This window comes from Epinephelus lanceolatus, chromosome 13 (genome assembly GCF_041903045.1).
Source record: "Epinephelus lanceolatus isolate andai-2023 chromosome 13, ASM4190304v1, whole genome shotgun sequence".
Lineage (NCBI taxonomy): Eukaryota > Metazoa > Chordata > Actinopteri > Perciformes > Serranidae > Epinephelus > Epinephelus lanceolatus.
This window is the reverse complement of record NC_135746.1, coordinates 2,444,063-2,457,505: the sequence shown is the minus strand read 5'-3', so window position 1 is coordinate 2,457,505 and position 13,443 is coordinate 2,444,063. Positions and strand designations below refer to the sequence as shown.

The window sequence follows — 13,443 nt, the reverse complement described above, 5'->3', positions numbered from 1 at the left end:
TCACACCCGTGTGTAAACTTCCGCTTGATCGTTCGTTTGACCCTGAAGCGTTATACACTCCAGCCCACTTGATGGCGATAATGCTCCTTTACGTGGGTGTCGCCAACTGGCAGGAAACCATTGCAATGTAATGGGACACAGAAAAGAAGCAGAAGAAGAAGGTTGGCGTTGTGTTCAAAGGCATCATACTGCAAAGGTTGTTTACAAGCGAGTAATCCATTGTGCAGTTGTTTAAACTTATTACAAAACTTGTTCGTTTGTTCTCGTTCTTCCTCCAGGAGCGCACACAGCACTGTCGAGCCGGCACTTTCGCTGAGCTCAAAGACTACAATGACCACAACCCCGTTTCCATTTCTGGTGGCGGATTACTACCAACAGACAATGAGGCTTCTATAGAAAACCAATGGATTACACAAAATGTCAAATACATCATCACGGAAACCACAGTTTGCTACGATTCTTATGTCAGAACATCAACGAACACCACTGAGCACTCGGTGACTTTCATGGCTTTGAAAACGAACATTTAGGGTGGTGTGAGGACAGGTTCACACGTGGCCATAGGCGGCAGTGTTAAGCCAGGCAGGGGAAAGACAAATTCTCTGAAAAGGAGCAATTGTCACAATTTTGGTCTTAACCACTCTATTTCATCATAAACAACCCAGAAATGGGTCTCAAAGTGCAAAATACCGGACTGCTCCTTTAATTCGAGGTCTGATGCTTTTTAAATAAAGTGAGGTGTCTTTTAGAGTCTGACAAATAGTTATAAAACAGAAAATAGCTCTGTCAAACCAGAGGCCACAAAACAATACAGCACACAGCAAATGATTGAATACATCACCAGAAACAGAACTGCACAAACTAACAGACCACAGCTCAGTTCAGTTCAAAAGGTCTTATTCAATCAGCAAACACAGGAATCTTGATGTATGTGTGTGTATTCACCAGTCATTGACCATGTTCAATGAATGCCTTCTTTTAGCCTGTTCATGTCCAACTCTGGTAGTTGGAAGGTCTGATGAGTCATTTTGCTGATTATTAGCCATATGCATCTGTTTGGAGGAGTGTGCAGTCAGAGAGACGGCCCTCCGAAGCAATGCACTTTTGATTTTGGTACATTGAGTTGTCGGAGAAATGGCCTTTCATTCCAGTGGGACATTTTTCCCGCTACTTGGCTTTTGGAATTGTGAGCAGTTCAGAAAATGGCACTGCACTGTGCATTCAACCATCCAAGGAAAAGATAAAAACTCTAAATGAACAACAACTAAAAGCACATTCAGTGGTGCAGCACAAATACTTGTAGAGGTCATGTTTCTTCTTCTTCATTTAGGAAATAAGAAATGGGATGTTTTTAAGTGCTGTCTTAAAACCTAAAGGTGTCATCCTCTGGAGAGTTCACGTAGAGGGCCATGGGGTCACCAAAATCATTGAGATTCATCATCTGGGGACCGTTTAGCAACAGTATGAGATGTACCAGGCAGCACTCTGAGCAAATGTCGTGGTACGAAGAGTGAGAAAATCCACATACAGGTGGATCAGAGTCCTGCAGGGGACCATTTTTGAAAACCCACACCCGCCCATACCTGTAAACCGACCCATTACCCATCATTATGTCCAAGTCAAAGCTGCACCTGTTAATAAAAGTCCTGCAAAAAGACCCAAACCCATGATTAAACACACACAGGCTACAGTCACTCACATTAAGCTGTGCTCTCTGTTCTTGCTTTACAGATCCAGCAGAGGGAAAGTCTCTCTCACTGGCTGAGCTCGATGCTGGGATGGCGAAAACACTCTGCACAATCACTGCCAGGTTAGGAAACATTTTAGCATGCTCCTTCCACCACCATCAAACCTTAGGAGGATCCTCCTTATGTGTCTTGAACTCAATGTAGGCTACCACGTTATCCTTGGACTGCAAAGTTTGATCACTGGAGTCCTCCCTGTCGGTGAGGAATGTGACGACAGGGTCACAGGTTCAACATGTGTCATTGACTTTGAAAATAGAAGGAACTGTGGCTTGATAATAATGATTAAGATGTCAAAATATTCCACATATACTGCACTACTGCAAGAGGGTACTGTCTGTAGCTCTGGTTGAGGGTGAGAGGCTGTCAGCAGATAAACAGAGATCTGTGTGGGTACATGAGACCCTAAAAAAGAGGCTGGATCATGGGGAGTACCACCAGTTGGTCCAGGAGCTTCTCCTCCATCATGGACGTTTACAGGCAGATTTTAGGATGACTCAGGGGCAGTTTGACAACCTGCTGTCTATCATCAGGCCGTATAGCTCTGGGTATCCAGCAACCACTACCACCAGTTTCTGCTCCATTGTTTACCAACTGTAAACTTGTTGTCGTGACCACCACAGAAGGCCCGCCTCTCAAATCATCCCATTGGACAATGGGAAAAAAGAGATGACGTGATGCGCTTTTCTGCTCTGAGTTGAAGTTATTTCAACTCGAGGGGTTCAGGGTGCTTCAGCAAAGACGCTAGGTGCCTGGAGTGCAGAAACACGAGGCACATGGCAATGTAAAAACAGCATTTTTAAAATCAGTTACAAAAAGCCGCCTCCAGCTGCTAAAATGCTTTCTGTGTGATCGAGGGGTCCATGTCATTGGTCCGACAGCCCATTAGTCCGACGGTCCGCGGTGCTGAACGGCTCCCGGCGGGCGTATTTCTACCTTGATGGTGCACCGCGACCGGCTCTGGGTCAGCTGGGAAAGGCTTGAGGTGAAGCAGGGTCACGGCTTACGTGTTTGTCACTTTCTTTTTCATTTTAACCCACACCATGATCTTTTCCTGACCCTAACCAAGTGGTTTTTGTGCCTAAACCTAACCAGACCTTAACCACAGGGCATCATGATGATTTCGGAACAACGGGACTTCCGAACAACGAGTTTAATATGGTCGGAACAATGGGCTGTGGGACCAATGGGCAGTTCCCGTGATCGAGGCCTTGAATGGATTTGATCTAAACGCCGATGATGTCATTAGTCTCTAGCTGTAACATTGTGCGATCAACATTTACTTCATAATGATAAATGAAGGCAAAAAAACTTGCCTGTTTCCACTTTAACTATTAAAAATATGAGCCAAACTTTTAATCTACGTACAGTGCTGCACATTTTAAACTGCTGTTAGACCACACTGCAGCTTTTGTGCCATGCTTGCGAAAACAAAAATGACTTGGGCTTAAGCATTTTATGTGGTTGTTCATATTTTTCAGAACACTGGAGTTATATATAGTATTTTCCCAAATCAGCACAATATTGATATTGAGCAATCCAGGCAAAAAATAGCACAATGTTTGTTTATGTCAACACCATCCCATTCTGCTCCTGCCTTCCAAAAATCCTCATCCCTGAGCAGGCAGAGGCAATTTTCACTCCATTATGCTGTGAAAAGCTTGAACAGGCTAAATGAACGCGCCCAGAACAAGCCAAGCCATTTAAATGGCTTTATATGTAAAGGCTATTTTTAAAACAGCACAACATTGTGGAACCAAATTGGCTGTTTAAATCAGCTTGTTGTCTTCTCACACTGTATTTCACCACTGTTTACGTAGGCTGCAAATGCATGAGGATATAGGCACACCTTGCCTCCCCCTCAAATGCTGTGTTGTCTTACCCTCTCATGCAAAAATAACCACTGTAGCCAGCAGAACGCACATAAATGCTGGCTTCTCTCAGTGACAGATAGAGATTGACAGTGTCAGTTAGAATCTGCTTAGACTAGGATGTTATGAGAGGCAGCATTTTTGGCATCGGGGTTTGATGTGTTTTGTTTTCTTGTCTATCCCTCCTGTCTGGGTCTTTGTGTCTTTGCAGAGCCTGCCTTTCTTTTTCTTTTCTTTTTTCTAAGAGATGCTTTTTCATTACAAACAGACATTTGTCAGAGGAATTGCTACTGATGCAAGCTATTCAACTGACAGTGATGTCACATGTCTTCTTTGTCTTTGCCTTGTTCCTCACAACAATCAGTATCATTCTGTGCAAATTGGGAAAACACATTTTTATGATGTGGGGCAAGTAAATGAATAATGGAATCAACGACTGGAAAAAGAATTAATTGATGCACTTTTCTCGCTTTTTGTGTTCCTGCCCAGTTCAGCATATTACATCGATAATAGAGTATATGAAATATTGCGCATTAAAGACTTGGCATCGAACTAGTGTTCATTTGAATGCAAAATAATAATAGGGGGGTTCATTGATTCTAATTCCAGCAATAAATCAAAAGATAATTACCAGGAAGAAAACCTCTATTTCACTGCAGTTGTCAAAAGACTCAAAAGCCCCATTTCCACCAAACACTTTCAGTACGGTACCTTTGGAACCAGCAGTAAGCCTTCAGACATGGTACCTAGACCCTCGGTGTGTTCAGACAGTCCTCTTAAATGTGGGCGGGGTTGTTGTCACTCACTGCTCCGTCCAGCACTCGCTGTATTTCCTCATCAGCGGTGACACAGATGGAAGTCTGCACCTGGTTTATCGTCCACAGAACGAGGCTGCACGCCCACATTTTCACAACAAAATAGAACAGGCTGCAGTGAGAGTCTCTCTCCATGGGATATTTAAAAATAGCAGCTTTGTGCATTTAGTCCTTCTCAGGCAAGCTCAGGGGTTTAGTGTTGCTGTAGCCCACAGGAAGTGAGGATTAGAATATATGACCTTCACATAATCCGCTCCAAATTAATCTATATTTTTAAAGTCATTACTAAAAGTGTGTGTCATATAAAAACTAAAGTGATGGTCAAAGTTGTCACAGTGAAATTTAAGGTGTGCTGATGGATTCACGTCATCAACTCATGCATTGAGTAACATTACAAGTTAACGTTCCACCTTAAAAGTTGCCGGCAGTCGGCCCAGTGAATGAAGTCATTTTTTCTCAGACTCCAGCTGCTGTGAGAGGCAGCAAAACATCCTTTCATTTTATAGTTACAGTTTACTAATAAAACTCTCCACAGTATGAACAGTGGTTACATGAGCCTCAAAACCAGACACAACTCAGCCCTGAGCAGAGTGACCGTCCTCTACTGACCAATCAGACTGCAGTGTTCACAGCTCCACCTTTTAGTACCAGATCTGTGTGCTAGGTACCCCAACAGAGGGGGGACCAAACATGGGCACGCTAAGGAACGCTTCTGTTGGGACCATCCACAACTTTTCACTGTGGAAACAAAAAAAAAAGGCGTACCAAACTGAACCGTACTGCTTGGTGGAAACGGGGCTTAACTTGATGCTGGGTGTGTATAATAACTCATCTTATAGGAAGCACCATTGATTTTAGTTTCCACTTTCTTTTCCTGTAAACAGATGTTCTGTTTACTTTGCAGGGAATCTGTCTTTTACTCTACATCATTATAGATTGATTTGCATGAGCCTCGTATTCTGCTGACGTATCTGCACTCTTTCCAAAGGCTAAGTTTCTTGTTCAGTCCAGCTGGACACAGGATAACTGAGAGAGCCTTAAAGTTTCATTTTAATTTTCTCCATCTGACAAGACTATGATTAAAACAAAGGAGGTGTTGCTGCAGTACCTTTGCCATCGCTTGGCATTTCAACTAAGTCATAGGGGGCATGTTATGGGAACTGACAGACTTCTGCAGGAATGAATGAGCCTCTAGTGTTCTGTGTCTGGAACAAGAGGCGGGAGTCTCTGTGCAGAGAGATAAATTTAGGAGAGAAAATGTCAACTTCTGTTGTGTGCTAGATTTGAAATGCACCGGAGATGTGAAGGTGAGGCTGGAGCAGCATCTCCTGGTTAAGCATGCAAACATACACACACACACAGACACATACACACACACACACACACAAACTCACAAAGAAAGAACCAACCTTGCATGAAGTTGTCACAGCATTTGATTCCTGCAGCAGTGCTGTGAAACAAGATTTCAACCTCATTTTTTTCAGCCTTTAATCCCAAGTCAGTAATAATTATTTAAGAGATGTGAAGTTATTAGTTTAATTGTGTTTAGAGACTTGTGGAGATGTTTGAAAATTCTCAAGCTCAGTGCGGATATGTGCAGTTAAATGCATTATGCTGCCTCCAATGTACAGTGACTGCTAATTAATTTAAGACAGATGCTAGTATCTCCCAGGAGCCAGCTGCATAAACAATGTGTACATCTTTCCCCACTCAAACTGGTATTTTTAAAAAAAAAAGAAGAAAAGAAATAAAGTGCAGTGAGAATAAGCACACCTTACACATTCTTCACATCAGGCATACACATGACATTAGCTGAGATAGCTGCAGGTGATATGATAAGATGAGACTGAACATAGAGAGTTGAGAGAGACATGGTTTTTAGGTTGTTTGCCAGTTTCACTGATTGTGTTATTATGTTGTCAGGCTGCACAGCGTTCAGTAAAATGTCAATCAAAGGCTCATTTATGAAATCACTTTTAAAATAGGCTATTTGTGAGTATTGACTTTCATCATTTAGATTTGCATTCATCTCCCTGTTAGTGATTGTTTAATTTTGTCCTGTGAAGCGATTCGTAAAGTCAGTTTCAATATGAACACTATCAATCAATCATTGATCATCCTTCTGACGTTTAATAATAATGATTACTGAGATTTCACCACAGCGATGGTTTGCAGAAATGTGATGAATCAGTGTTATGGACGAACCTCGTGATGCCACACAGTTGGTGAATTTGCACTTTTGTTACCGAATTTGTCATTGACAGGTCAACACAGGTGGAGGGGCACAAGTATCAATATGCAAATGGAAGTTTCAGGGCTCTTAAGTGCTGTATCGTAGGCAACTGGACTTGATTGGGTTTCTTGAAGGCATTTCACCTCTCATCCAAGAGGCTTCTTCAGTTCTAATGTACTTGGTGCAGAGTTGCAGGCTTTAAACCCTTTTAAACCCTGTGTGGGTGTGAACCCTTACAGAGTCAGTGAGGTCATGTGTGTTGTTAGGGTTAGATGGATCCAGGTAACCCTTACAACGCACGATGGTCGGTTGGGTCAACAACTCCCCTGTGACCTTAACAATTCTGAAACTCATAGCTCATACATGACCTCAGTGATTCTGTAAGGGCTCACACCCACACAGGGTTCAAAGCCTGTGACTCTGCACCAGTCTGTTAGAACTGCAGAAGGTGAGAGGTGAAACGCCTTCAAGAAACTCAAGCAAGTCCAGTTGCCTACGATAAAGCACTTAAGATTAGCATGACCTGGATGACTGAGAATCTTCACCAAGATGTTTCAGGGCGTGAACTGTGGGCATAGAAATGAGGCTCATACAAATGCGCCCAGCGCCACAATCATCAAGATTAATAAGACAGAATCAGGCGTTTGCACAGCTTTATAAATGTGATGAAAGAATGCATATGCATATTTCTGCCTTTGTGCGTACATTCAGCGTAGGTCAGCTGGACGCTGCTCATAGGCTGTGGGATAAAGTCAGGTGGCTGAGAGTAAAGCCAGGGCCTACGGAGCATGCTGTTGGTTTTACCGGGGCTGGAGGGACAGGCTTAGCTGGTGACAGGAGAGCCAAGGCCTGCAGAGCATGTTGGAGGCTCTACATCCAGGGGTCTGTGGACTTCTGCACTCTCTCTGGTTCTCCAACATGCTCTGCAGGCCCTGGCTCTCCTCTCGCCTTCAGCAAGCCACTCTGACCTCTGAGGCTGTGCTCTGCTCCTGTGCCAGAGAACCAGAGGGAGGGCATGAGGGATTGTGCCCTCGGCCCTCTGTCAGCTTCTCTCCAGTGTCCACAAACCCCTTGATGTGGAGCTGTGGATCATTGTCAGTTTTTTTGAGAAACATCCCCCTGCAGAGCTGGAGAGCCACCATTTTAGTCTTGCACATGCGCAAGTTTTAAAGCCACCGTTTAAGACGTGAGCATGTGCAAGTACCAGACCCTCTGTTTTATGTTGTACAGATGGAGATAATAATAATAAATATATATCTTAGACTGTTGTTGTAAAAATAACATAAGCCTTGCGTTCACAATTGCAAGTATAAAACTTTTCTGCTAGCTAGCGCACTAGCTCGCGAACACTATCTGCCAATCAACTTCTTAATCATGGATCATTAAAGAATATAGCAACTTTAACCACTGTTCATTTGAGGAGGACCACCACCAGGAAATGTCTTCTGCAAGAAAATTATCAAACTGATTATAGATCATAGATACGTGTCTCTGGCTGCCAGCATTAGCTAGCTGAAAAGTTGTCTTTGTCCAGAGGTTTCGTGCCCTTGCTGTCCGGGCGGGACTTGTTCTTCCGGACCATCCATTTTAGCACCAACCTCAGTGCTCAAAGTGTCATCAACAGACAGCAACGTTTTAAATTGGAAGTAGCATGCTAGGAACAGCAGCTAAATGCTGGCAGCCAAAAACAAACAACTATGTTTCGTTGTCTGTTAGTTTTCCAATAATCAAAACAAAGTATTCATTTTTTTTGATGGTACTAAATGTTTTACCCTGCTCATGTTAGGTGCAGCTCTGAATTGCTCAGTGCAGTGAGGGACTTATTTATATAGCATCATTGCTGAGGCAAGCGCCCAAGTGTCTGTAGCCAATAATGCTATTAACGCCCAGCGAAAATCTTCTTTTTGGGCCAATGTCATAATACCACATTAGCATGAACGGGTCTATTCAGTTATTCTGTTAAAGTTCATGTACACAGTGTGCTATCAGCAGGTTTATACATCCTAAAAACTGCAAATAATAAACCAACGTTAACTTTGGACTCAAACCGCAGTCTCCTGTGTGAAAGTCCTGTGCTTAACGTGTTCATCCACCATCTTTTACTTCCTCCATGGACTGTGTTACTCTTTTTTCTTTTGTCATAATTTTACCACTTTAATCTCAGAGAATATCCAAGATTGCCTTGCACTAGCCCTAACCATGACCTCTTTGCTCTATTTCCAACAGCTTCCAACCTTGATGCATCAATATGACGAGTACTGGCCGATCACAGCACCCATTGGGATCCATACTAATGCGATGAGGTTGTAAATAGCCGAACAGCTGCAGTGTGACCATTCTCACCCAGGTACAAAAAGACACTCTGATAATTTTAATTAAATGTAAATGATGAGAAATCTTAATTAGCTAATCAATCAATTAGCTGATCAGCAGAGGACACTTTAATCTAAGGATAAAGGGACAGATAATTACATCTGACATGTAGCAACAATATTAAGACAGGCTGGTCACTATAGCAACATGTTGTGACAGGAGTTATTTTCATACCAACAGTCTGCTCACACATAACACAGCACACTGATTAGTTTAATGGAATATTAGCATAAAGACGTGGCTGTGTCCCTGGATGAAATTACTGGCGTGACACGGCGGCCAAATATGTTTTCCACGATGATTAAAGGGTGAGCTCTCACTGGACTCATAAAGCTATAAAGACAAACATTATGATTAACATTACTTTAGCATATCACAAAAAGGATTATTTATGACAGGCTGGGCAAAAGGTGGAGGATTACAGCCCCGTTTGATGGTTGTACGCCTGCACAGCTCCCAGGAACGGACATTTTCATAGAGTCCCCTCTGCATGCTCTTCATTTTTAATATACCCTTCCTATCACGGACAAGCACGGGCATATTAAAGGTGATTATAGATTGTTGGTGCTTCCCTGTCTATCTGTTTGTCCATCTGTTGATACATTGCAGGGCATCCAATATATCATATCCTCCCACTGTCTGTAATATAACCCAAAGGCATTTCATGTCTGCGGGGGTAGATAGCAGAGAATGTGACCAAGCTTACAAATCATTTCTAATGAATGGCTGTGCACCCCTCCCTTCTGCTGCTTTCACTCTCCCCCTCTTATAATGCTTTTCAAAAATAAATGTAATAGAGATTAGTTGTCTAAATGCTTCCATTCCTATTTCTAAGCCCCCACCCTCCCCTCCAAACCAAGCCCTCCATCAACACCCTATGATATCAGTGGCAAACGAGAAGAATGAAGAACAAGTGTGATGTTCGTTTAATGATTTCAAGCAAATTATAAAGGCGGCACACGCTCTGGAAGCTTTTGTGAGCCTATTCTTTGATGAACCATTGCCAGGCGCGCACACACACAAAGTTTATTAAATGGATTGGTTTCATTTGCCTCTGAGGCAGTTTGCATTATCGTTGGCATGATAATACCGAGCCTCCGGCTGATATTAGACTGCCTTGGAGATAAAAGCATGCAACTACCCTTTTATGTATTCGCACAAATGTTCATTACAGTGTGTGAAAGGGAAACAAATCAAAGGACAAACTAAACCCAGAGGACGAAGGAAGAAGAGGAGAATAACTCAGTGATGGTAGCGACGATATGTGGTAAACAACAAGTGAATAAAGCACTTTAGAGTCATTTGGAAGCCCATCCTTTAGCATGGAGCGTTTTTGTTTTTATCTTCACTCTAAACTCCTAGAAACAGAGGAGTTGGGCAATTTATCACACACAACAAATGCACTGACACATGCTTGGTGCACTTGCAGTGGCCCAGAAACCCACAAATGCAACATATGGCCTACCATCCAACTCGAGCACACAGGGGACATGTTTGACACATACTCCCCACAGGGTAACATGTTTTACTCCCTACCCCACACACTTGTTATCAGAGGGACTATAAATAAAAAGACAAGATCGACACTTTGAGAATAGCGCTGTTGTGCTGATAAAGTCGGATTAATATTGATATGCTCAGCGTTAGGTTTTGTCATCTTAACTTTTGGCCTGCTTTCACCAGGCATATGATGGGAAATGGCACTGTGTTCTCATCCCCTAATGAGTGCGCGGTCTATTGGATGCTATACCGATGCACCATCAAAGAGAATGATCATCAGTGGTGCACACTTCATTTACCTCCTCATTTCTCTTCCTTATATTCTCTTTGCCTCCCTCTCTGTTGCTCTCACCCTCTTGTTCCTGTCTCCCTCTCCTCCTCCTCTCCCTCTCATGAGTAGCATACCTTACTCCAGCTGCATTAGGGCCACTCTAATCTGTGTGGTGGGGTGGAATGGGATGTTCAATGGCTTTTTCTCGTTTCCTGGCTGAGAGGGCCGTGTAATGTGCTAATGGACTCTGCGGCTGGTGCCTGACCCCCACGGTAGAGCGTGCAGAGTCAGGGCTCGCAGCTGTGACTCCCCCTTTGCTACTATCTCAGCCAAACAAGTGTAGCTTCACTGGAAATCTTTTTATAGTTGCAAAGAGAGTGGCCGTCCCCTTCCGAGGTCATTAGAGCTTTCCCAGGTGAGGGATGTGAACTCTCTCTGCTGCATGTCTATGTGCTGTATCAGTAATAGGTTTGGATAGACATGCACTCTGAAAAAAACCCTGTTAAGTACTCGTACATTATCAGTAGCCACATGGGTCTCTAGTGTATTTTCGTTCTAGAGTGATATTTGAGAGAGGAGATATCAGGCTTATGCCAAAAGAGTTACTTACTGTAAGTAGGATTGGGTTTTTTAGATGCAAAGCACTTTATGGATTCAGGGTTAGTATGACCTGTCAGTCACTCATTCATCCCAGAAATTATCTGCTGCTAGTGGCCGCTATGAAGGCAGGGCTATAAGGGATGTCACCAGAACTGATACCAAGTCAATGCTGAAGTTCTGAAAACTTGTTTTTCTCCAATGCTGTAGGTACCAGGGATGCAATTCTTCCAGAGCTGATGGGGCAGAGCATATACATCTACAAGTGCTCTAGTCTGCTGTTAGATGCTAAGAAGGATACGAAGACAAAGACGGAGACAAAGAAGTAGACGAAGGAGAAGACAATGAAGAAGAAGAAGAAGAAGAAGAAGAAGAAGAAGAAGAAAAGGAAGAAGAAAAACACCGACCAGCACAACTTTTAATGACATACTGTACTATGACTTTTTTCAACAAACTTTACTGTGACTTTTTTGACATGCTATAGCATGAAGTTTTGGACATGCTATACTATCAATTTTTTGACAGAATTGACTTTTTTTTTTCACATACTACGCCATGACTTTTTTGGACATAAGGTAGCTGTAATTAAACCTCTCCTTAAAAAAGCCCACCCTGGACCCAGAGGTGTTAGCCAACTATAGACCAATATCTAATCTTCCCTTTATGTCAAAGATCCGTAGTCACAGACCAGCTGTGTGATTTTTTCCATGATAATAATTTATTTGAGGAATTTCAGTCAGGATTTAGAGTGCATCATAGCACTGAGACAGCACTAGTTAAAATTACAAATGACCTTCTGATTGCTTCAGACAAAGGACTCGTCTCTGTACTTGTTTTATTAGATCTTAGTGCGGCGTTTGACACTATTGACCATCAAATTCTACTGCAGAGACTGGATCACTTAATTGGCCTAAAAGGTTCTGCACGAAGCTGGTTTAAATCTTATTTATCTGATCGTTTTCAGTTTGTTCACGTTCACAATGAATCATCCTTACGTACTAAAGTCTGTTTCGGAGTTCCGCAAGGTTCTGTGCTCGGACCAATCCTATTTACTCTATATATGCTTCCTTTAGATAACATCATTAGAAATCACTCTATAAATTTTCCATTGTTATGCGGATGATACACAGTTGTATTTATCGATGAAGCCAGAAGAAAGTAATCAATTAACTAAACTCCATAACTGCCTTAAAGACATAAAAACCTGGATGAGCACCAATTTCCTGATGTTAAATTCAGACAAAACTGAAGTTATTGTTCTTGGCCCCAAACAACTCAGAGACTCTTTATCTGATGACGTAGTTTCTCTAGATGGCATTGCTCTGGCCTCTAGCACTACCGTAAGAAACCTCGGAGTAATATTTGATCAAGATTTGTCTTTTAATTCTCATTTAAAACAAACCTCGCGGACTGCATTTTTTCATCTGCGTAATATTGCGAAAATTAGGCCTATCCTGACCCGAAAAGATGCAGAAAAATTGGTCCACGCTTTTGTTACCTCAAGGCTAGATTACTGTAACTCTCTATTATCAGGTAGCTCTAGTAAGTCCTTAAAAACTCTCCAGCTAATTCAGAATGCAGCAGCACGTGTACTAACAGGAACTAAGAAACGAGACCATATTTCTCCTGTTTTAGCTTCTCTGCACTGGCTCCCTGTAAAATCCAGAACTGAATTTAAAATCCTACTGTTAACTTATAAAGCTCTAAATGGTCAAGCTCCGTCATATCTTAGAGAGCTCATAGTGCCATATTATCCCACCAGAACACTGCGCTCTGAGAACACAGGGTTACTCGTGGTCCCTAAAGTCTCCAAAAGTAGATCAGGAGCCAGAGCCTTCAGCTATCAGGCTCCTCTCCTGTGGAATCATCTTCCTGTTACGGTCCGGGAGGCAGACACCGTCTCCACATTTAAGACTAGACTTAAGACTTTCCTCTTTGATAAAGCTTATAGTTAGGGCTGGCTCAGGCTTGCCCTGTACCAGCCCCTAGTTAGGCTGACTTAGGCTTAGTCTGCCGGAGGACCCCCTATAATACACCG

At 42.7% G+C, this 13,443-nt stretch overlaps 1 long non-coding RNA gene across 1 annotated transcript in view; it reads left to right on the top strand.

The window, feature by feature from the left end:
* Positions 1-13,055, top strand: part of LOC144466466 (uncharacterized) — a 160,937-nt gene extending 147,882 nt beyond the window's left edge. The window contains exons 4-6 of the long non-coding RNA XR_013493084.1: positions 1,732-1,810; positions 8,891-9,011; positions 11,616-13,055. This is a non-coding gene — a long non-coding RNA (uncharacterized LOC144466466). The remainder of the gene's footprint in view (positions 1-1,731; positions 1,811-8,890; positions 9,012-11,615) is intronic.
* Positions 13,056-13,443: the final 388 nt, after the last annotated feature.